The sequence below is a fragment of the Hesperophylax consimilis genome, chromosome 5 (assembly GCF_061612785.1).
Source record: "Hesperophylax consimilis isolate HC1 chromosome 5, BYU_Hcon_1.0, whole genome shotgun sequence".
NCBI lineage: Eukaryota > Metazoa > Arthropoda > Insecta > Trichoptera > Limnephilidae > Hesperophylax > Hesperophylax consimilis.
Window position 1 is genome coordinate 41,025,379 of NC_142840.1, and position 27,206 is coordinate 41,052,584.

General features: G+C 33.6%; 1 protein-coding gene across 3 annotated transcripts in view; it reads right to left on the reverse strand.

Annotated features, from left to right (window-relative positions):
* The window catches only part of LOC149423948 (monocarboxylate transporter 1), a 127,130-nt gene that overhangs the window by 53,782 nt on the left and 46,142 nt on the right, over positions 1–27,206 (reverse strand). Inside the window, exon 2 of one of the 3 annotated variants that reach the window (XM_089631871.1) lies at positions 18,648–18,698. The gene's annotated coding sequence lies outside the window, so the exon portion shown is untranslated. Of the gene's footprint in view, positions 1–11,636; positions 11,983–18,647; positions 18,702–27,206 lie in introns of those variants that run through there. The other 2 variants (XM_089631870.1, XM_089631869.1) reach the window with 2 other exon arrangements.

Sequence of the window (27,206 nt, forward strand, 5' to 3'; positions counted from 1 at the left end):
TATGGTGGCGCCGAAAATCCATTAATATTAACTATAGCAGTCGCACATTAAGGATGTGGAATAATATTATAGTATCATATTTATTTTGACACAGATATCTAAATGGTTTTATCAAAATATTAAGGACATCGTAAAAACTTGAGATCTTGTTATCTCATAATGACTTTGGCTCTGCACGTCCGATATAGCCTGTTTCAATTAAATGATCGGCAATTGCCGATTTATCAGGGTGGCCGAGTAAACAAATTCGAAAGTGTTCTGAGATATCCTTTTTGAGATCGTCCGTTCTGTCTGGCCTACATAAACCTTAACACATACGGAACAGATGATTTTATAAACTCCGTCTGTTTTAAGAGGAAACTTGGCTTTTGCAGGCCTTAGTCAGTCTTTTATTTTAATCGTGGTACCGAAGACAGTCTCGATTCTTTCTTTTCTCAGTATCTTGGCAGTTCTGTCCTTCACGGGGATGGTCCGAAGCTCTGTAGGGAATCCGCTTGCACAGCGCGGGTGTAAACTGTGCACCCTAAACTTTAAGTTTAGACTTACGGAATTCAATACTTCGTTTGTGTGAAAGCACTATGAAACATTGTGAACATAAGACAATGTTAGCTCTAACAACAAGGCATAATACTTCAAAAATAAGTCACTATAATACTTTTGGCAAATTGATTCGAATAGTGTTTTTCCTTTCGTTTTGTGTGTTTCTGACTTACACTTTACAGCGCCCTTGAGGCGTTTTTGCACAAAAACGGCGCTATACAAATCATTCAAATGTTATTATTATTATTATATTTGGCTGGCTTAAAAATCTTCATAATTTGGATGTGGTTACAGTTTTTCAAACTCCCTTTAACAATATTGCAAATTATATCCTATAAAATGAATGCATTGCATACTGCGCCCTCGCAGCTGACTTGTTTGCCGTCATTGTAAAAGGGTAACAAGTAACAAGCATACGAGAAGGTGCGTGCGGCCATGGTGCGGCCCTATTATTTTGGTGCGGCCAATTAACAGATCTGTCATAATATTGTGACTCAATGAGCTATTACAGAAGGTATGGCACTAGATAATTAGATGCTATTTCGCTAACATATTTTATTGTTCAGATAAAATCACAGCATATTTACGCTGAAGGATACAAACGAGTTTTCCAACTTAATTGATCGGTTATTTTGATTCTAAAAGTAATGGATAATAATTTTCGAATTTCATTATTTTGAAAAATTCCAATTTAAAAAACATTTACTGTTCAAGACAGAAAGTACAACGGGTATAACTTACAGGTAGATCCTATTTCTTACAGCTAACCTAATTCACAAGAATAGAGAACATACTGCAGTGTTTAAATAATATACAAATAGAAACGGAGGTATTATTTATGTTAAGTATTCGTTTAAGGTGTAGGGACATTTGTTGAAAAGGGGTGTTTTTAGGAGTATATCATATATTTGTTTAATGTATCATAGAAGGTTGTTATATACTGTAATAGCCATGTAGTTGGGTCATTTTGGAAATATTGTTTTGTTTGCTTATAGTGTTAAAAAGTTTTCTGTTAATCTTGTCGAGTGTTTATTTATTTAGTGTTTTAGTTCAATTCAATTTTTTGAGTTGTAGTTCCATTACTATAAACACTTTTCAGAAGATATTATGTCCAATTCGAAGATTTTTTAATCGAATGTTCGATTGACTTGGCAAGAAATATCTCGATTGCAACCAACACTAAACAGCCTAATATAGTTGACAACGGCGACATTGTAGGTACGACAGCGCATTGAGGAATAATAATTGGAAGCAATCAAATTACAAATCGCCTGTTGGTGGGTGTCTACAGGAATAATGACAGGGAAAAACAAGAATTTTAATCAAAACTAAGCTAGGCCGTGAAAAAAGCTTAGGGTACCTACAATATGAATTTACCTATGAAATGAATGGAAAATTTGAAAATCGTATAAACGACCACTACAAAAATCATCTACTGTTTCATATCCAGTAAAATGACAAAAGGATTCGACGGTGGTTTGGTAAAACCCTTCAAGCCACAAAGAGACAGTAAAAGCAAATATTTACGGATGTTAACGTATTTGTTTTTTTAAATTATGGTGTTAAATATTGCAATTCTATTATATTATTTTAATATTAAAAATTACTCCACTATATTATACTTTGATGACTGCTCTACATGAAACCAATAAAAAGTAACATTCCATAAAAATTTTGCTTGAAGGTTTATAGCAAAATACAATCAAATATTATTAATGTTGAAACAACTCTATCATAATAAATTAGGTTAGATTGAAATAGCTTTGTGTTATCCCTACAATTCCTAAAAAACAAAAACGGATTTGTTGTTATTGTTCAATAATTATAAAACCAAACAGTGTGTATTTGTGTCTATAAATTTATTAAAACCGCATTCAAGCGACAATACGAATTAACAGCGTGGCGCTGAGACTTTTTGATGCGCGATTTGCGCTCAGCCACTCATACAATCGACTTTAGCTACAAGTTGGTGTTTACAATTTGAGTGCACATGAAATGGAGTGCGAAGAAGATTACTTTCAAACGTATAATTTGAAACACCAACCTTTGATCAAAGATGAGATTCGAAAAATGGTCATTAATAGCACACTTAACAGGCATACGGCGTTTAGAGTTTTATAAGAATTAATTCTGTAAAAATTAGACTTAATTAACCTTCCTTCAGAAGCAACAAAACTACTTATCAACTCTTACGTAGTCTCAGTCGATTACTGCAACGGCATTTATGCCAGCCTTCCAAAATATCAAATTGACAAACTTCAATCAGTGTTTAATGCAGCAGCACGGCTCATAACCGGGGTTTCAAAATATTCGCACATTTCAGAACACCTTCGTAACCTTCACTGGCTCATGTGCCCTGAAAGAATCCAGTACAAACTGTGCTGGATGGTGTTTAAATCCATCAATGAAATGGCCCCACCCTACATCTCTGAACTATGCTTCCCGGAAAACACTGGTCTGAGGCAGTCAACGCTTAGATCAGCAACATCAGCAGCTGTAGGCAGACTGATAGAACCTATGCGCAAGCCAAATACTAAGTTTGGTGATCGTGCTTTCGGAGTATCTGGGCCGAAGGCTTGGAATAAACTCCCTCCGGAACTAAGATCCATAACAAGTCCAACAGAATTCAGGTCTAAACTAAAAACTTACCTTTTTAAGCTGTCGTACCCTTAAATTAAATATACCAATCCTAAGAGAAAGTCCAGTTATATTCAATTTTTCAATTAAGTCCTAAATCCTGTATCTAAATTTCACCAATAAACAATTAGATAATGTTAATTAAGTGTTAATCTCAAGTGACCTACCAGGTAAGTATTGTACTGTATATTTTCTCCATAAATAGTTAAGTAATAACACTGTAGAAATGTATTATAAGTTTGTACAGCGCCCTCGAGGTGTTTTTGCACAAAAACGGCGCTATAAAAGTCATCCAAGTATTATTATTATTATTATTATTATTATTAATTTGAATGAAGCTTTGTAATAAGTATTTGTTTTTTAGTTATTTTTAGCGGGTTTAAATTCAGACGAAAATCGCTTACATGCTTAGATGGCTATTAATAAATTAATTCCCCGGGCTAGTTTGTTCGGTTTTGGGAACAGACATACCCGTTATACACTATTACACGTAGAATCAATTTGTTCGCTTTTCGGAACAGTTCAAATCGTCTCAAAAAATCGTCTCCCTTACCGTCATAGTTAGAAACATGAACTAAACGGTGTTAGAAATAAAAAACACCAAGTTTTATATTCAATAATAATTATTGGATGATTTACATAGCACCGTTTTTTTATGAACAATCACCTCAATTGCGCTTTACAATGCATTACGAGTTCCTAGGCTCTATCTAATTTTATTATTTACAAACAATTTAAGAAAAACATATCTACTTATTATTTACAAACAGATACAGATACAGAATTTCAAATATTGTAATTTTCAAATATAGAAGTTAATTAATGTTTTACATTCGAATGAAACCAAAGGTTCCGACCGCAACGTGAGAAAAATCGATGAAACTTGTGATTGGTGATTTTTTTATGAATTATTTTTATACGAAACAACAAAAAGTAAGGTTACTGTAATGTTTATAATACAATTTGTCCCATAAAATATGTTTGTTACAGTAATTTTAGATCAGTGTCAAAAATTGAGAAAAACATAATGTGAGCCATTTTAAAAAACTTTTCAACGTTTGATTTAAAAAAAATTATATTTATAAAATTATACGTTTGATTTTTTTAATAAATTTTAAAGCGTATTTCATCACCTTTATCTCATTTATTTGGGATTTATTGAGAAGCGGAAACACCCAAAATTTCTCAGACTCAGACGGTCAATATGCCAGAGTTAACATAATTACCTAACTAAAAAACAGCACGTAAAACAAACACATATATTTGAAAACAATTGATGATCAATAACACGAATGAAAAAAAAACAGAGATGACTGAAAAAAGATGACTGAAGAGAGCTCATATTCTTGAATAGCAATGACAAAAGGTATGATACAAATGTACATAAAAAGGATAATGTCAAGTCAAAGCTTGAACAAGGTTTCGATTGAGTCAAAGAATCGAGTTTAATATATAGTAAAACAAATTATAATTATTTGCGTTACGATTGACCAAAATTATTTAGACTTCGGATTAACAAAATATCGCTGATTTGAAATTAATTTCAACCTTATACCCATCACCATAAGCAGTTCGTGATTCCCGTCAAGTTACAGAAATGATTATTCAGCAGTGTTCGAATGTTAAATGATAATCATAGCAGAATCAGAAACCGGTTGGTGGTTATGAAATTGTTGAATATTCAGATATTTTTGAAAAATAATATTCATAAACATGTAAAATCAATAACAGGTTATAGACAGAAATTGACAAAAAAACAAACATTGAGGTAAAGTTTGCGAAAATCATGTACCTATACACTATACTATAAGTTGTAAGGCGTATTTTTGCACGTCCCAGAACGCCCATTTTGAATGGGCATTCTGCAGCCAATTTCTAGGTCAACGCAAATATTTGTAGCTAAATATATCGTATTTTTATAAGACAGGTTATTTTACTATTTCCCAGCTTTGATCTTTGAATTTACCAATGAAAACAACAACTTCGTTCGTTAAAAATGTGATTTTTTTTTCAAAACTATGAATTTATTATAAATAAGATTATCCTAGTTAGTACGTTTTTTTTAAAGGATGATAAACATTCCCGGGTTACGAATAACCTGACAATATTTGAAAATCTCCTACTACCACCACAGTAAGCGGAAATTACTGCTTATGTTGTGATGGAGAACTTAGCCAGCCGAGGAATCGAACGAGCGACGCCTGGGTGGGACCCAAACGCGATGCCAACTCAGCTACTGACTGTTCAAAGTAGGTAGGTCCTTACTTAGCATTTAAAATGTGTTAATCATAAAAAATTTAAAAAAAATAAAAGATACAAATTTATGAAAGAAAAAAAATTATGGGAAATATCGAAACGACAAAATTCGTCAAATATGAAAGACCAAAATTTGTATACAATTGCAAATACAACACGGGCGAAACCGGGTAGGAAAACCAGTTCTTAATACTAGAATGATTACATATCGGTGCAAATTACAAGTGTGCAAAATCAAAACGTACTAACTAGGATAATCTTATTTATAATAAATCAAATAAAAGTGTGCTTTGAAAAGATGAATTTATAAATAATTATTAGCAGGTATTAAAGATTTTTATTATTTTGTTGACAAACTATTTTGTGGGTGTTAGTGACATCTAGGAATTTATTGGAAGGTCATTGTCACAAAACTAATTAATATTATGTGTTGTTTACCGCTGCCATGTTCAAGTTTTTTTGTTTGATTGAGTTCCATTTTTTAGAGAAAAATCAACTGCACCAGTCTACATCCGAGTTTATCCCAACTGCCCGAAACCAGTGGGTCTTTGGCATCCACAATTGATATATAATTGTATATTGTGAAGTTATGAGTGGGGAAGGGAAGGGGAAGGGTATCTAGTACCTAGCAGGCTATTTAGTTCCGTTCATAAAACACGGCTAAAGCCATTTCAAGACACGTTTCGAATCTAAATGGTGGTCTTTCACTAGGGCGATACTTATAATGTCTTCTACTCTGGAATGACCCAAAAATATACCAAGTGCCTATACATTATTTTATATTAATTAAGTAGGTATCTAGCGAAATAACACATTATTAAAAATAAATTTTATTTGCGCAGCCGAGGAATTTACCCCTGGACCACGGAGGCAGGGAAATACTTGAAAAAAATTAAAATATTGCTTCTTCGAACATGTGCATTCAATGAATACGTGTTACCCAGCCCGGACTATTATCGCAAATAACGTTGTGATAAAATAACAATCACAATAACAAACAATAGCGTGCGAAATAGAACTACGAATGAGTGGATAAGAAATGAGATAAACGTAGCAAGTCTGCCCATGCTAAGAATGTGTCATGGATAGTGGATGATGTCCTTGGAAGTTGAAGATAAACAGAGGTCGCCCACAAACGAGATTAGCTTTCTACTTGGAGAGAACCAATAGTAGTGGGTGGGTGACGGCTGACCACAGCAACCAAAGATTGATATGACTGAGACATTTAAGGGAGGCCTATGTCCAACATTATTTTTTTATGCCAAAAGGCTGAAAAGGAAACAAGGTAACATAATATGATGTAAGATTATATAAATAGATATTTACAAGAGTCAAAAGCAGAAACAACTAATTGGAAAAGTGAAGCCTTAGAAAGAGCTAAAAATGAGCAATTAGTGGAGAGAGACTAGAGCCATTACGAAGAAGAAACAAGAAAAGACCAGAAGAGGTGAGAAGATGGCAATAATCCTTACGTTCGATACTTTTATCCCTCTTTGTTATACATTCCAATATTGGCTCAAGGTTGCCTGCATACCAGTCAATTAAACTCCAACCTCCTTTTCATCCTCATATGAGACTAGAAGTTTAAATACAGGGTTTTCCAATAAGAGGTGTTATTTTGAATAGCCCGCTATTTCGGTTGTTACTTTTGAAGCTGTCATTTGTTACATTTGACAAGTAGAAACTATGCCATTAATTAAAATGGAACAATACACGCTTCAACAGCGCATTGAAATTATTAAAATTCACTTGAGTGAATCACAAATGCAAATCATCTTGAGTGATGAGGCCCATTTCCACCTCGGTGGCTTCGTCAACAAGCAAAATTGTCGCATCTGGGGCTCGGAAAACCCAAGAGTTATTGTTGAAAAGCCTCTCTATCCTCAAAGTGTGACTGTTTGGTGCGGTTTATGGTCCGGCGGAGTCATTGGACCTTACTTTTTTGAAAATGAGGCTGGAGCAACAGTTACGGTGAATGGATTGCGCTATCGAGAGATGATTAATGATTTTTATGACCGAAATTGGATGGTATTGATCTGGAAAACGTTTACTTTCAACAAGATGGCGCTACGTGCCACACAAGCAACGAAACCATTGATCTTTTACGATTGAATATCAAAATAACACCTCTTATTGGAAAACCCTGTATTTAATAATGGTGCCGTGACCAGAAGTGTGGTGTCATCCGACCTAAAGATAAACATCGACGAAAGAAGACAGAGACATCGAGCACGTGTTCCAACACCAGTCCAAAACCGTGTTCCTGGCGTGCCGGTCGCACCGGGACAGGAGTGCTCCTGGGTGAGTGGTACATTCGTATCGTATCAGTTACATTAACCAAGTAAAATCTCTAGTTTATCATTGAAATAAATAAAAAAAGAATAATACAATGATAGCTACTGTATTATGAAGTATAGGTACTAGAGTAGCCAATCAAGATTAAATACCAATTATAATGTCAAATGTAATTAATTTTATTGGAAAATTTGTCGAGCACCGTTTCTTGAAGCTTCACGACAAGATTGACATCTAACTAATATAACGAAGTGGCTTTTTAAAGATAAATAACTAATAACTTAATAAAACGCATCGGTGACATCGATCAAAGTCTTTGATCAACCACGTGACGAAAATGAATATATGTTTTGAAGTGAATATTATGTAAAAGGTGTATAGTAATAGAAGTCATGACTATGAATAAAAGACTCCATTTGTGAAATAAGATTATTACAAAATACACATATAATAGTTTTTAAATGTACTAAGGCACCAATATTAATCATATAATAATAACCTTATCAAATAACAATATTTTTTAGAGATTAGAGGTACACACACACCTGTAGCTCGTTCGTCGTAATATTGTTTGTGCGACAATTTAGTAAACGATTCAAGAAAATTAAAAAAAAAGTACGAACTGTGTAGTGTAATCACAGCAATGTTTACGATAATACCAACAAAAAATATAATTCTGGATAAACATTCAACACGTAAATAAACATCATGTTCTCGAAAAATGATTCATATCATTTTTATAACACCTTGATAATATTTTGAAGCAATACAAAGATAACAACGGAATATCAAAAACGCAAGCAGGAAAAATCGAGGCAAACTTCTGTTTGTAGATGATGGCATGAATGGCAGTACAAGAGTTTTAGCTTCATGGTGACAGGTGGACTAGGGCACTCCCAATATTATGAGACGGATAAAAGTTAGAGTTTGTTTGAGAGAACCTGGTAATTGAGATCTGGTAACACAACCTTAGCTGTTTCAAGCCACGTTCCATTTATGTTTCAATTATGAATAATTATGGTCTTTCGCCAGGGGGCACAGAACAATTCTATTGATAACTAGCGCAGACCCGTGACAAATCACGGGATAATCTGAATTCTTGACAAATCAGTTCCAATTTTGAAAAAGAATAAATAATGATCCGTTAAAATACTTTATCGCTTGTCCCACAAGCAGCTACAATTTTGAAAATAATACTTATAAATAATACTTAATAATACTTGAGCAAATTTACGTAGAACCAGAGTTACGCTTGACGCACAGACAATCGAAATTGGTATATTTGATGATTGATGATTTCAATGTCGGTATCTTGTCATCGTTCCCGAGCACGATTGCAGATCCCTAACAAATTAACAACGTCAACAAAATATATTTCATTTAGTCGAAATTAACGGTAGTTGGTTCGTTAGCGATCTACAGTCGTGCTCGGCTTTATCTTTTCGTTTATGGACGTGGCCAAGCTGTCGACACTCAGTATTACTCCTGTCACTCTACTAGTGGAATGAAGTGAAATTATTATACTTGCTACCGCAGACCTGTGAAAAATCACTGGATATCATCATTGTAGCATTTGTGAACTGAAAGTATTTTGAAAGAAAATATTTGCCTCAGGATCGTTGCCTTTCTAAAACATACTTTGTCAATTTTAGAGACGATCAGAAATTTACGTTTCGAATGAACACCGCCAGTTCAAATATTTAAACAAAATAAATACACATTTCTAATATTTTAATATGTTATTAATAAAGTAATTAAAATAATAAAAAATTTGTACCCACTATCGCTTGTCTGAATTGCTTTCACAATCAGGTCAAATTTGAAAGTCAAAGCAAATTCTATATTTTTCATTGAACCGAAGTTATTATTTTAGATATATTTAAAAAAATTCATAAACAGAAAAAATAAATAAAGCTTGCATTTCTTAGGGTATTGAACCCAAGACCCTTGGGCTCCGAGCCAAAATTACTATACAGGGTGTATCGGCACTAACCCGACAAACTTTGACCAGCTATTCCTTAGCACATTTGGAGTAAAAAATGTTATGGGCACTTTGCTGTCCGGTAGCATTTTTTTTTCAATTAAAAACAAAAAAAATTCCACACTACATCACTGTCATTGGCATTGCTTTTCGTGTCCAACAGCTGTTATAAGCAAGTATGTCAAAAAGCGTCTTCGCTCTTTCGCACACACTAAATAATGATAGTTAAAAATGAGACGAATGGTGCCGTGCCATTTCGTTGTGATTGTAAAAGTGCGCCAATATAGGTACACACGTGCATTATTCAACGGAATTCGAATAAAATATTTGCCAGACGGGTTTTCAAACTTTGACAAAGGATAAAACAGTGGTGACATGTGGTGAAAATATGAATAATAATTTGTTTATTAAAAAAAAACGTTACCGGACAGCAAAGTGCGGATAAGATTTTTTACTCCAAATATGCTAAGGAATAGCTGGTTAAAGTTTGTCGGGTACGTGCCGATACACGCTGTATAACTGTTTCTCAAAGTGCCCATAACATTTTTTACTCCAAATATGCTAAGGAATAGCTGGTTAAAGTTTGTCGGGTACGTGCCGATACACCCTGTATACCGCTCAACTACGGAGACCGTCCAAAAGGAGTGAATAGAATTGATGATTCTGAAATAATTACAATGAAGCAACGAACAAACATCATCAAACCTATGTTGTTTTTCAGGGCGGTAGGTATATACTGAAAGTGGTTTTGACCTTAATAACGGCTGAAATGTATCCGGTTCCTAAGCCCTGTATATACAAATAATTCTGACAAGTCTTTCATCTTGAATTTCGATACAGCAAAAATAAATGGCAATGTGGAGCCAAACCAGATTTGTTTTTCGTGGAATTACATAAAATATATAGGTATTGACTTTCATTGAATAGCTGCTTATCGCCAAAGGCGAAATAAAAATCAATTATTATTGCTTAGTGTATTAAATTGAAAATTGTGTATATTTTTGACAAAGGGCAAATATGCAAAGGAAAACGGGTTATTCACTTGGCACATGAAATAAAAATTATGCAATCATTTTCTAAACTGCCTTGATAATTTTATCGACTCCAAAGAATAAAATGAAGCATTATTAACTCCTCAACTCTATGAACGAAAAATAAACGTATATTTTATTAGAAAAATCTATTATAAAATTACACTTTCTGTCGTTTCATATAAAAATAATTTTCAAAAGATTGCGGTCTGAACCTAGAGTTAAATCGGAGTTAAAATGAATCGGTTAACTGGATTTGCGAACAAGGACTAACTTACTGATTGTTAAATCAAATCACTGCATTTCTAGCTTATTACCATTGTCTCTATCTTTTTAGTTTATTTTGGCTGTTCTCTCAAAAAATATAAAATAAGTAAGCCACAACGATATTATTTTAATTATATTTTAGTTTAATTCAGTCAAAATGTTGTCTAAGTGTCTAAACAAAGCTACAGCCATTTTAAGCAACATCTAAAGGCCGAATTTTCGTACTAAACAGGGCGATACTGAAAGTGTATGTCTACTATGTGAAGCCAAAATCATAGTACAATCGTACAGAACACTAAAAACTATTAGGTACTTTTTCACGGAATTTTCACAATTCATCAAATTTTAAAGTTAATTTGCAAGTTCTGTAAAGGTTCTATTGAATGTTATTATCTTATTATTGGCCAGCTGTTTCACACAACTGAAATAATAACAAAACTTGAAAATTATCTTTGAAATGAGTGGTTCAAAATCTGTAAAAAACCGTCTAAAAATCACTTCGTAGAAAAACGGAGAGCAGTATTCAGTTTTCAACATAAGAATAATTGCTGTTTTTTTAGCTTCAATTGTATTTAACTGTTTAATTTAACATTTTAATAACGCTAAAAACTTACAATAGAAAAAAATACCTTTTTGATAATTCACCTATCACAACACAATTCACAATGTTTTCAGATTTGATTTCACTATCGCTAACACAAAACTTAAAAATAAACCGGAAAAATGCTATTATTATCAGCAGGAAAAACAAACGTATTTATCATTCAGGTTCAAGTTAATCTGTTGTATGAGTTAAAAGTAATTTACAAAAACTTTCCAATAACTAACTCAAACAGAAAATAAACAAAGCACTCGAATAGAAGATTCTCAAATACACTCTAAAACCACAACCGCACGTCGCTAGCCGCTCGGCACTCTGAACAGTCTGAACTATACTAATCTGAATATCTGAATTCTGAAGTCCGACGTTTGGAACAGAAGTCAATCCGCGAATAAAAATAAAATAATCGTTCCGAATAGAAGCGCCCACAGATGTGGAACTCGATAAACATAATATAGATAGTTAGATAGATAACTTGAATTATCAACTAGGATGGCAACCGTCGTACAACGCCCGCTGTCAGAGTATTGCCTGCTGATATTATGCGGGTGGATGTAAGTTGAATGGTAAGCGATTATGTCGAGTACGGTTGACTAGGTAATGTTTGGTACTCGGTACTGTACCTACTAGAGTCAGAGTACTGACTAGTGACTATGTCCAGTATGTAACTGCTTTACTGTCAAAGCGCTAACTTATATGTGAATTCAAGACCTCCAGAATTTTGCGGATTGGTAACTGTCAAATTAAACCCGCTCATAATTGTGCTGATACCTTAAACTACATTCAAAAATGAAGTGAAAAATGTATATTTTTGTTGTTAAAACACGTGAAAACGCTTAAGTAAGATTGTGTTTAAAGTGAGGATAAGACAAAACCCCATTTATTTTAGTAATCTTCAATAAATACGAAACATACTAATCACATGCTGCAGTTCGGCATATTCTAAACACAAGTTAGATACGAAGTTAAATGTTTCTAATTTGTTATAATTTCTTTAAGGAATACCCTGTAACCATGTTTATTATAACTTTCAACAATAACTTTAACTACACTCCGCCACAATGACGGCGGATTGTTAATTATACAATTTCCAAGGTATTTTCGTTGTTGATATTTATCTCCCTTTAACACATGTTCCTGCATTCCTCTACCCAAGTGCCTGTTACCCAATTACCTGTCCCTGTCTGACAATGTGGAGTACCTAAATTCAGTAATTGTTCAGTATTTGTACATTGCCAGTCTGTTAAGAAAAGTGGTGCAGTGAATTTTTTTTGTGCGTTTAATTAGAGTCTATTACGAGAGCTTGCGTAGTGATGACTAAGCAGTGTCCCTTAAGTCCATAATATCGATCGAAAAGATCAAGGGTAAGTCAGAATCCTTTCAAATTCTAACTATTAACCACATCTACCAAAATATTTGTGTAAAATATTGATTATAGTCCTCAATACAACCATAATCTGTAGCGTGAAATATTGCGACTGCATTGATATTTAAGTTGTATCTAAATCTTCTCATTTTCAATGTTGTTTTCTTTCCGTTGTTTGTTTTTTTATCTTTCATCAGTTTGTTAACATTATTTCATATATGTGTTATTTTTATATGGTTTAATTTTACATTATCCATCAACTCGTACATACTTTTAGTGAGTGTTTTAAGGTTTTATTTTTCTATCAATTCCACTTTATGGTTGTCTTTAGTCGTGTATATAATCACTTCACTGGTTCACGGGTTTTGCAACCTTGTATTTTTTTAATAAAATATATATAACTATTTCTCCAATTTAAAAAAAAAATATTTTTCAAACAACTGTATTATGTCTACTAGCGTTTTTAGTCACGTATGATGAATGCTTTCATCTTATTTAGGTATATTTGCAAAAAAATTTCAAATTTTATATGTAAATTATTTTTCTTTACAGAAGCAAATGGCAAACATATGTTATTAATATATAAAAATTAACTCTCGTAAAACTCGAAAAACAGTTGACCGATATCACTGAAAAGTTTGTTCTTATTAATGCCAGGAGTGTTTAGAGAGTAGTTTAAATGCTAGAAGAAGTCGGGGACGCCCGATGAATACTTAACGCAATATCTCTGCAATGGAATGAGATATGTAGCCGAATTTAAGTCTATGTAATGTAGTTTTTTAACAGTAAAATTTTGGTAAACAATAGTGAATGGTGGAAGAAGTCGGAGACGCCTGAGATAGATATTATCAGTAGCAAAGCATTGCGGGGTCCGCTAATTTCGCCCTCTCAATTGCAATTGCAAGTAAAAATTCAAACATAAATTGTAAATAGTTCTTAACACTAGAAACGGTGTCACCAACAAGATGTGGCGTATACATTTAGGAAGACCTGGATCGAAAGGAAACTGTAAAGATTTATTTTAGAGTTTCACCGCAGTGTAACGTGCTGATCATTCTTATTTCTTCCAGTTAAGAACTCATTAATAAATAAAAAAAAATATTAAACGCAACACACGATTCTAACTGCACCTTCCGACTATTTACAGGCAAATCATTTTAAAAACGACGCGGTTATTTTTGTTTATATTTTCTATTATAAATATAACTACGTCGGTTATTGGTTAAGCAAACACGTTTGTAATTTCTGGAAGGCTACAACGATTAGCAGGCATTAATGAATAAGGTACTCGAATCGTACCGACCGCGGGTGCGAACAGGTTAACAAATAATATTTACTGCTAAAATTTGCACCACAATGACGTCACAGGCCCCCCTTAAACAAAAACAAACACAAGAATGATTTCAATCAATAAACGGTTGAGGAGGCGATTACTGCTTTGAAATGTATTTGCAATTTCAATTATACACGTATATTCGCAATGCGACAATTGCATGAAAATTGTTATTCAAATCATGGCGATTATCAATATTATCGTAACAAACTATTCACTGGTTACGGAGAAGACACACTTTATTAAAACAAAATCATTACGGAAGAAATAATTCGACCATAATCTATTCATTTTAGATCTTCCATCGTACTAGAATTTAATTGACTGAGCGTAGTTAGTCCTTTTTTGACTCTGCCATTTTGTATTTCATCTTGAATTTGATTGTGTTTTCCTTGTCCAGTCAATCCTCTCAATATGGTAGCCGTGTTTGATAGTACCTTTCTATTCCACCATAAGCGTTGCGACTGATGCGAGCATTCAATCAAAGCGATCAACATTACACGAAGTCTACTGTTCGCATAACGACTAGTGTAGACGCAAGACACAAGACGAACTAGGCAACTGCTCAATATGGACAGAAACTCACTAAGGGAACTGGTAGGACTACTAACGGGAGACTGTCACCTCAGAACTCGAAAAATACATGCAGCTGTTGGGAGTGAAAAACGCCAATAATAGAGGGGAAGAGGATGAAGAATCCAATTCACCTGTGGTGCCAATGCCCGCCCGGATGGAAACAAGGCTCACTTTGGAAGACAAATTGTGGAACCAGGAGACAGCCAAATAGCCAATGACAACCCTGGTGAACTTTAACAAAGGTACCAGGTTACTGTTAAGGAATGAGGGAGGTGATGGAAGAGAAATAGGGAGTTAGCACAATGTGCTTATGACCCGAGCACTCTTAGAACTGTGGTAAACTATCTCCGCTTTAAATAGGAAAATATATTAAAAAAAACAGAAGAGATAAAACGACAGAAGCGTGTTGTGAGTCTCTTCAAATTATTGGTAATCCGGTTAAAAACCGGACTGCAGGCCACTTCCTGATAAACTTTTAGTAAATTCTTAATAATATCGGAACACGTGTTCATGCTCCTGCGTTTTTATTAATAGTATAAAATGACGAAATGTGAAAAATTTTACTTAGAATTTAACTAAAATTTTATCAAGATCCTTTACAATGAATTCGTTAATGGCCTGCAATCCCGTTTTTACAGAATTACGAATAATTTGAACAGATTCTTATCAATAATATTTTTATTTTTATTTAATTTATTTTTATGACTATGTTTTCGCCATGTTTCATATCATATCACTGGGTCCGAAGCAGTTAAGACTTATTTTGTCATGTTACGTCACTAAAATTAAGTATAAAATGATATATTTTATTTATGCCTATTCTAAGTAGATTGGCCATCCAGCGAGAATTTATTAAAAACAAAATGACTTAAGCACCTATAATTACATAATTCATTTATGATTTGATATTAATCCAAGGTTTAACGAATTTCTTGTAAAAACCACAGAAATCGATTTACGACCCGTTTGAATTGGTTAGTGTTACATAAAGTGCCGACATCACAAATATTGACTAAGGTTGAATGAAATTACTGTGTAGGTACCTACCCACCGACACTACACCCTCCCTACGAAATAATGTGAAACTGTCAGGTGGTTTGATCAACAGCAGCGTTTATGACGGCAAAGTAAACTTTACAGGTCGTTGAATATATAAACATATTAGGTACTCGACAGTTAGCACTTGGCTGACTATACTAGGCAAGGCTTGAAAATGTTTGTGATTTAATTTCAAGAACCGTGAACCCTGACAATGCCAAAATAAAATAGAACTCTTATATTGGGATTTCCCTAGACTCCTAGACAGACCGTGTAACTTGTGTAGGTGACAACAGGAATGTCCAAAGACAGAAAAAGGTTAACTATCAAAAAACGTAAAGTGCGGTGCTTTGAGATCCGATGAATTGCATTGCAAAATACACGGTTAAATACCTCATATCAACCTCTGAATAAAAACTTGTTAAAAGTTTTGATTCGAGAAACACTTGATGTCATGGAAGGACGTGTTCGCTGAAAAAGGCAAACATAATGGCTGAAGAAATTTCAATAGATGTTTATGGGTATTTTCGGATATTAAAGATTGCGAATACTTATGGTTTTTATTATATGGATTTTTACGATTTTTTATGTTAATTATGATAACAATAAAATGGATATATGCGTACATATTTTTTTATATTTTAGATTTTTTATCGATTTATTTTTAAGGATAATTTATGGATATGGATGGACATTTACGGACATTTATCGATATTGACGGAAATATATAGAAAATATTATTGATAAATTTTAGTAATTTTTATGGAAATTTAAGGAACCTTATTGGTGTTTTTTGTAAACGATCTAAGGAGCCTGGTCATCTAAATATTTAAAAAATAGGCTGACTCCAACAGTGGGTACCCCGTGTAATCATCACAACCAAAATACTCAAATTCAAGTAACTTCAAACTATGGAGTTAATATTTCAACAACTCGAGTCAAAACTTAAAATATTAACAAAATACCAATTAATAGTAGTTGACTGATAACTTTAAAATACCAAAAATAAATACTCGCTTTTGTTTCCTACTATGTATTTACCGCAAAAACAAAGAAAGATTATCAGAAGAAAAGATGAAAGAAGAAGGAAGAACTAGATATATCAGTCACAAACAAACGAAGCGATAAGATTTGTAATTATGAAACTCTGAATTAAAAGAATATAGCTGGCATTTTTTAAATGAATCATCCAAACAACAACGAATTTACTGATAAAGCTACATAGAAACGTAATGCTGAAGTGGTTTTAACAATAATATGCCATTGAAGTGAATGATCGTTCGCTATCAACTTTGTGCTTATCTAATGCAGTGTTCAATCCATAATAACAACTCATTATGGCCGTTTCGTAATTGTACGCCGAAGTACCTGCACAATGGAAAAAAAATAATAATAGTAAGTTATCCAAAAATAAAATGATTCAAATTTAGTAAGCTAACCCATTATTTCCGTTCCTCAGTTGTAATGAGAGGGAATATGTAGTAGCAAATTTCTAAGGATATACTCCTTGCTACATTACACCCACATTCATACACTGTTTCAAACGTACTAGGGTAATGAGAGGGAATAGGTAGTAGCAAATTTCTTAGGATATACCCCTTGCTACATTACACCCACATTCATAAACTGTTTCAAACGTACTACACTGTCGTTTCCATTAAACTTCCATTTACGGTAAAAGATTTCTTACCAATTTAATATTCAGTGGAAGATAAGTAGGTATACAAAAAAGTTTTAAAGTTATTTAGGTAGGTGACACATCACGGCTTGGACTATTTCAGCAAATCGCTCGCCATACTCTACCCATGTGAATGTATGGCGAGCGATATGCTGAAACAAGCCAAGCCACGAAAATATAGCGCCCTTTATAGCGTGGTTTGTCACAGGCATTAAAGAATTATTAAATATATTTACTGTTTTAGAAAAGCCATTCAATAGCATCAGTCCTTTTATCATGGTACGCTGTGCCAGAACGCCTGTTCTGCCGTGTGGTACTATAAACAAGTCTTGGTCACGACTACGCTTGAAGTTCTCAGGCAAGTATAAAAAATCACAGCATTTCAAGAAGAATCATAGCAGTTGCACTACATTAAAACTAAGTATTCCAAGTATTTAAACGTGTATTTTTTTCATGTTACATCCTCGACTTGTTTCTCAAGTGTCATTTCGCGGCATTAGTCTTCGAATAATCTATCTTAAAATGCTATTAGTTGAAACGGACGAATTGGACCACTTATCCACGATCAGGCTGTAAAGTATATTACGTTTAAAGTATGTTACAGTTAAGTTATTGTGTATTAAATTATCCCGCAGGAAATCATAAAATCTACGTGATGAATGTATAATGTAGTCTTGGGTCAAAATTTAAGTATCTTTTAGACCTAGGTATATCTTATCGGGGGAGCAGTGCCAGATGAGCCATACCGAGCGCAGTATTCTCATTGCTCATATGCTCTGAACTCACGGCTCTCGTTCAATTGAGCCGTCGTTCAATCGAGTCGATTCATTGAATCGTACGAAAATATTGAACTGGTAACTCCTAATAAAATGAGTCATGACTCATGACCAATCGCTACTGCAGGGCCGCCAAAAATTGGTGGAACAAAAGTTTTATATTCGCTCAGAAACGAAACTCGTAACGCTCGAAACATGGCACGTTTCGAGAGGTTTAGTATCACTTCAACGACCGACAATAGTCTGAAAAACTCGTATTCATGTGTACATACCTTTCGCTCTGGGGAAGAATTGTTTTCAGTCAATTTGGCCACATGCGACAGCTTCTGCGGAAAACAAATCGATTCATTAATGATGAAATTATAATTTAAACAAATCTTAATAAATCAGCGGTAAGTTGCTAAAATATGCCCGATTCCTAATAAATAACAATAAGTCGAAATCATCAAAATTAGCACAAGGTCATCATCGACCTTTCTAAAGGTGAGTAAAATGAAAACCTGATTTTAATTTTTATCTCATAAAAATAAACCAGTTTGGGTGTGGTGATGGCGAATATTGAGTGTCATACTCGTAAATCATTAAAAATACTTTCGTTTGTAGTTAAAATCAAATAATAAATTAGATATAACTACAATAAATTAGGGGTGACTTGATAGAGACTCTTAAAAATTTATCTGGACTGTATAGTTAAAAATATAAACCTCTTTGGACATTCAAAAAAAATTAACAAAACACCTTTTGCTTCCAATCATATGAAACACTTACTTGCAAATGGAGTAATGGATGCACAGAGCAAGCTTCCACAACATTTCATCGATGCTACCAATATAAACCGATTTAAAACACGATTGGATTCTTATTTGGAGAGAAGAAATGTCTTAAAACTTATTTTAAAACTTAACATGGTGTTAAACTTATTGTGAGCGAATCAGCAGAATGCTGCCTGCTCATTAAATAATAAAAATAATAAAAAGCTACTTAGGAAGTGCCCAATTTCAGAACCGAAATAATACCTACCTACTGAATTCAATATACATGAACGTATTGAATTCAGTGGGTATTATTTAATAAAATCCAATTTGCTTTCATTGAGTTATATTTGCTTTAGGTAAATCTTTGCAAAGATATTCTGTTGGGAACAAATATGTGTTTTATTAATTCAATGGCTGGGAAGGATTTGGGTAAGTACCCACATTAAAAATTATTTAAAAAGCTGTCGAATATACAAAAGAAGGTTCAATGAAGGTTCAACTCATTCCTAAAAACTTTTCAAAAATTGTCGTGGCTCAGTGTGATATTTACTTTTGAAAATCAAAACGTTATCATGAAAAATACATTTAATGTTAATAATATATTTTATAAATAAGTTGATTTCTTTCTTTCTTTGATTTTATATTGTATTTGTATTCTTTTTTTAGAAATACACTTGTACTTAATGTACTTGTATTTTTACTACACTTTTAATTCTATTTTAATTACACAAATGTACTTGTATTTTTTCTTATTTTTGATAAATGCTCCTTGTATTATTTTTAATTCAATAATACGTATTTTCTTTGATATACTTTGTATATTATTTTTAATTTTTCTGTTTTCCACACCTAACTTTTATATTCATATATCTTAAACTTATGTAGATATTTTGCATTATTTTTAATTCCTTTATACTTCATACTTGTTTTAGATGTATAAATTATTTTATTTTATTTTTATATTATTTTGTTTTCATTCAACTTATTTTTAATTTGTATTATTATACTTAACATAAAATTGACCACTACAACACGGGCATGTGCCTAGTGTGGTGGCCAAAAAATTTACCCGTTTACTGTAATGTATAAACTTTACTGAATAAAGAACAATAAAAAAATTAAAAAAATCTAAATCATAAACATATAAATCTTAACGCATGATAAGTCACCATTTTTGTGTACTTTTATATCGGTAAGTCTAATTGTATTTATATCAACATAATACCTACGCAATAAACTTACAATAAACAATATTGGTTACACAACTTTATTTGCACAAAAGATGTTTGATTGTCTACTCATAACAACTGATGTACGACAAATGTTTTGCTACAGGAAAAAAACATTTGGGCAATCAATTAGTCGAGTCAATGGATGGAACACGATATCTCCTTGGCTATGTCTTATGTATCTTATGAATTATCATAACTTAATAAGTGCCAATCAAATTAAAAAGGTGTTAGGTTTTTATGTTTTGACTACATTTTGATGGATTTTAAGTTACACGTGGAACCACTTATTCGACCAAAAAATATACTTTTCGGTGAACAGTGGCCGAGTTGGCATCGCGTCTAGTTCCCACTCAGGCGTCGTGAGCTCAATTTGTCGGCTGGCTACGTCCTCTATTACAACAGAAGCAGTATTTGCAGGTTGTTCCAGGTTATTATTCGTAATCCGGGAATGTTTGTCTTTCTTTAGAGAAAAAATAAATAAGAAAATCGATTTGCGATCATACAAGTATATCGAATTTCATAAGCAATGTTATTTCAGAGTAGAGGACATTTAAAAAAGAATCATTAGTGAAGTAATGGTGTTATTCCAGATTGTTATACATTTTACAAGCCGATTCTATAAGGTTAAAGGAAGAGGAAATGAATAGTATAATAATCTAAGATGAAGAAAAGATTATGATCTCAATAAATAATCATTTACTTAAAGTCATAATATATTTATGACAACGTTGATCTCAATTCGCATGAGAGTTAAATGTTAGGCGGCAAAACTTTTGACGTGAGAGTTGTCGTTGTCAGTTATCTGGTTTCTGTTTAACCCTTAAATATTCTACATAGGTATTTTGTTAGTTTGGTTGTAATATTTTTCCACAACCTAAAACCTTTAATTAATACACTTTTACTTGCGCATTTGCTGAAATATCTTTTTGTTCAGCTTGTAGGTAGCTAAGAATGGGTGGTTTCACAGAATTTGAACAATTCATCAAATTTCAACATTATTTTTTTGTTTCTGTGAAAATCTTATTCAAGTTCTGTTATTGTATCATTACTAGCTGACGCGTACCTGGGGTTGCTTGACTTTCCTCTACTTTCTCTTAATATAATATTCATGAATTATATGTAATTGTATAAACCTTTCGGAAGAAAATATCTAAATGATACCTTATCAAAATCCGTTGCGTAGTTTAGAAGAACTAAACAAAAGAACAGACGCGGATAGCCACTTTATTTTATACTATTTAGGGTGACCGGATAACTCATAAAATGACAATTCAACACACCTATAAAAAGTGTTATAAAGTTATGAAAAGTGATGAAAAAAACTAGATTAAATAGGTCACATATGTAACTATCACTATTAATGACTTTTTATCACTTTTTAATCAAGTGTGTTGAATTGTCATTTTGAGGAGTTATCGTTGAACCACCATTTAAAGATAAGCCAGTTACTTTACAGAACTGAAGTAATAACAGAACATGAAAAAAATCTTTCACAGAACTTGAAATTTAACTTTGAAATTTGAAGAATTGTTTATATTCTCTGAAACAACCCGTCCTAAGCTTTTGGGGTGACCACATTATTATTTTTTTGAAAATAAATGGACATCTACATACAAGTTTTCCGGAGGTAAAGGGGTGATTTTGCATGTAAGTACATTCTACGAAAAAAAATTATCTTTTTTAATTCTACAATCAAGTAGAATAACCTCCCGAAATTAAAGCACTCTACCCCCGGAATAACTTATATTAAAATATAATGTTATTTTCTGCGATCAATATGCGATCGGTATCTTTCTGGTATCGTTTCTACCAAGTTGGCATATAATTGCAATAAAACCTTCGAGGTAAATGGCAAATTTGGTCATGACAAAGCGTCCGATGTTTATTTTCCTTAATTAGGAATAAATCGATATATTTATTCCCACAATCAGAATTAACCAAAACTTGTTAATATTTATACAGTATTTGACTCAAGATTTCTCAAACAGACGCGGTGCGCGGGGACACGACAATTCTGACTAAAAATGTTTCCCGCGAAGTGCGCGGGACTCGTCTAGAAAGGGTTAACATTAACACTTTCGCCATAATCATAGAAATTATAATAATAATTAGTTTATTCAGGAATGTGGGGAGGTTTGTGCAATCCCACACATCCAAAATACATCAATGCATATACGAAGCTTACGTTTGTACCACAGATTTTCGAGAAGATGAACACTTGAAAGAAAAAATTTAAATCATGTCAATAATTTGCATGATTGTTACAGTAGAATCGAAATATTATTTTTTAAATTATTTCAGCAGAACCGTTGCATTACGATTATATTTTATATGGCTAAAATTGCAGAGCGCTTACAACACTCATTTTATGAAAGAAGCTTTACCTAAACAACCACTACAAATCAATTGACAGTTATAGGTACTTTAAAGGGCCTTACTAATAAACGTTTTTTTAGTTTTACACAACTGATAAACAGTCTTTTAACATAACTACATATTACTTTTAGAAAAATGTTTACGTCTTCACGTGATTTCAATTACGTAATAAAAATATAATAACCTAATAATAAAACATCCAGTCCCATTTCATTGCTAGTTAAATACTTAATAAACGTGCGACCGAAGCCAAATAACGGGATATATACGAAATGAAAAGTGGTTTTAGAGACACTATCTATAATTTCTTTTAATAGGTCAAAAGGCATTATTTACCCAACAGGAGAAAGTAGCTTCCTACTTATGAATTACTAATAAAAAATAAAACCCAAATTTTTTTTTAACTATAATACGTTTTTTTATAAATGTGTTAATTTAAAATTTTGTTTAAAAGAGCCTTGTACCTTCCTTCACAGGGACTGGAGTCAACCGCACTAACAACCTCGCCAAATGACGATCGGTTAGGACCGACATTTATTTCGTGCAGTAAGATATGATTTCAGAAAAATGCGTGTACGTGACATCCACCAAACGCTGATAGAATGCATCGTCGACAACGAGTCCATCTGTCGAGCTTCAGCGTGGTATAGGGAAGTGGGTTTATTTCCGCTTCCAAGATTAGGATTCATTCTTTAGAAGTGAAATTCAAAGAGATGTAAAAATTAAAAATATGAAGACAATCTGCTCAATGTCAGGATCGAAAAACGTATTATGTTTAGTAAGCATCAAAAATACTAAAGCTGTTGTCTGTGCGTCCTGCGTAACTCTGGTTCAATTAACTCAATTTTGCTTTGAATTGAAGTGTCATTTTCAAAATTGGAACCGATTATGTGGAGAATTCACACGAGCAATACAATACCCACCTTAGCACATACAACATAACATCAAATTATTTTAAGTGAATCAATTTCAAAACTGGAACTGATTTAAACAGAACACGTCAAAATTTTCGTTCCAAATTAAGCCTAACAAAAAGTGGAACATTATTAGTTAGTTATCCGGTATTTGGCCAAATTCCGATTGGTTGCACATCAATTCAATGTAAACAATGATACCTTGTTGTTTTCATTACAAGCACGTTACTTTCAAATAATGGCAATATTTTAAAAATTATTAATTTCAGTATATTTCTTTTGTAATTATCATCATATAATGATAATCGTAATCCTAAGTCCATAAGTCGTGATTAATCTACTTAGCATTACCCTTAAGGTACAGACACACGTACTCATGACTAAGCATGCTTGAGAGCATGCTCAAAACTAGCATGCTCTTTAACTGTACACATTTGTTTGTGTTTGGCATACTTGTTTTAAGTATACTAATTATTCTACTATTCCATAAGGTAAGTTCCGTGAGCTCGTGTTTATGGGAGGAGTATATATATACAGAAATAAAATAATGAAAAATAATTTAATAAATAATAATAATGAAAATAAAACTACAAACATAATTCAACATAAGAATTCAACAACAAAAAAACTTTCGAATAAGCATGCTCAAAGCAAACAATAGAACCTTATCACATATACACTTATCAAACTCCATTGTACAACTTTCGGTAAATCATTATATATTTCATACTTCTTTATGTGTACCTTTTATAGCTGTATTAATTTAGCTATATTCTGTTAAACACCCTATCTGGCGTAAAAAAGATTTGTTAAATACAAACAAAGTTACTACTTGCTCTGTAACTTCTACTTCTTTCGTATGGTGGGGGTGTCAGAGGGGGACATCTAGGTCTGCGAGCCATTCTAGGGTTTCAGGCGTCGCCATGTGAACCTCATCAATACCGCCGGGGAATGAATGGAGCGGACATTCGTCGACCACATGTTCGGTGGTCTGTACCGCACCACATTCACACATCGCCGACTATTTAAGGCCCCAACTGGGCATCATGTGGGCACAGCGGTTATGGGATCACCTTAACCTATTGATGGCGGACCAGGTTTTGCGAGGCAATGAGAACCCAGACTGTCTCCTGTATGAGATGGGCATTTCCCACTTTGGCCGTTCGCCACTCAAGTTTCCACCTATTTTCTGGGGTGAGAGGTAATCGGAGGAGCCTCTCTCCTTCCGCCCAGAAGGGTTTTCGGGACTTCAAGCGGCATGCCGCGGCCGGGTGGGAGACGACATCTTCGTGCAAAGGTATTGCGCTTTTTTGCAACGCCTTCTTGTATTCTCTCAGTGCTGCAATATCTTGCCTGATGTTTGGCTTGATGCTCTGTAACTACTTTCATAGTACTTATTTTGTACTCTTGTTATTAAATTCCTCTGTACAACAGAACTCTCTGTGACAATTTGTATTGTACATACTCAGTTCATGATGTTATGTACTATACACTTGATTAAAACAGTCAGTTCCCCACAATAATCAATACTAGCATGCTCATAAACAAACCTGTTCAGACATGCTAAGAGTACAACCCCTTCCACCCGCGACTTGATTGTGAGCATGCTCTAATGAGAATAAGCACGTGTAATTTGTGAACATGTTTTCCACACACATGCCACAAGTAGCAATTGCCCAATAATAAATAATAGCATGCTACTAATGAGCATATCTGTCCGTAGCTTAATGGACACCGCGTAATGTTGTTATTGTAACCGAAGCATTGATCTTAGGCCGTTCATGTATTGATTTTGTATTATGATTCACACGGTGACAAATAATAGCTTCATGCGAAGAAACCTTAATAGAAACAAGTTTGACGAAGACCTCAATAAATATAACGTGAAAGGTCGTTTATTTTAAGTCCAGTCACTTTGAAATAACCTTTATAAATAAAAACTGTTCAAAACTACTCGGACTTTTCAATGAATATCTGTATTTAAATTTTCCTTTTAGGTGATAAGTCATTCTCGTTTTTCCAGTGAAATTTTTTAGCATAACGGATTCCCAGTCGTCTTAGAGCAAAATTGTGCCATTGATGAAATAAAATACTATAGTTTTTTCTAGATACACAACACAAAAACATTAAGACCTTTAATTTTGAGAAAATAACACGAGTTGGTAACTGTTTATTTTTTTGAAATCTTTAAAAAACTAAATGTTTTGGAAATATTAATCAAATAAAATTTACTCACCCCAGCCGGGATTTGAACTCCGGATTGCTAGTCGCGAGCCTTACCCCTAGACCATGGAGACCGTCGCGTCGATAAGAATATTTTTTGTCGTGACGATAAATAAAAATTTATTTGTTTTTTCTCTAAAGTAAGCCGACAGTAACAAAAAATATCCACAGCAGTACTGTCTCAACATGAGCAGAAGGTCTGAGGCAAAGGCCAAAATTTAAAAATAATGCCACTCTAAATCAATTTTCTTGGTGGGATGTCAGAGCTGTAAGAATGGCGTAAATACTTTTATCCGAAATCTAAAACTGATATAAAACTATTCGGACACATCTTGTATGAGCTTGAAAGAAAATGTGTACACAATATATTGCCATATTAAAGCTTGAACTTGTTGCTCTATTAACGTTAACCCAGCCGGCATTTGAAAATCGTGTGAAAAGTCACGAAAACCCCATCCAATTGTATGGGGTTTATTTTTGTTACGACCTTGCGTCTCGTAGTTTGTAGTTTCCAATGAATGGGAAAATTGCCGGCGGTCGATGTTTTCCGGAAACAGCCGACCTTTGCCGAACAGTCAGCTGTTTCACTTCGGAACACGCGGTCAAGTCGACCCCACGCGTGTTTGGGGTGACGTCACGGACTCTGACGTCGTCGGCCGTAGACACCAATGAATATATCGACGTCCGAAGAGTTTATAGTTGCGATGGGTACTGCAAGTAGGTAGTTCCTATTCTTTCTGGTTTCTGGAAACCCGTTTGGAATCGGCGAGCTGGTTTCCGGCCGATAAGTTGGTCTACGGATAGATTATGAAACAGAAGAGAGATCGAAACGGTATTCGCAAATGCGAATGCAATGAAAGTTAATTTGAAACTGACGAGGATTTGATTGATCAGAAGTAAATACTAACTGCCTGACTAAACAGATATAATCTACGCGCTTAAGTGTAGAAACTTCCATAATCGTTAATTAGCCAACACATTAAAACGACATAATATATCTAATTTTCCGTCATTTTAAATATTTAAAATGACTTATTCCTTTCATGGCAAAAATATCTATATTATTATGTTGAATCTTGCAATGATAAGAATTATTCGAATGAACAATTTTTTTATTTATTTTTTGGAATAACTTAGTGAGTAAATCCTCAAATTGTAATATTTAATTATTAAAGACAATATTAGCGATTCCTAAACGAAAATCTGAAACAGAAAAATCAGAAGAAGATATGGTCACATCTAGGACTTGAACCCAGGACTTGGGTAAGTAAGGAAGTGGGAGATTAACAAGAAGGAAGGGACGTACCTGGCTTTTCAGATCTGGTGATTCT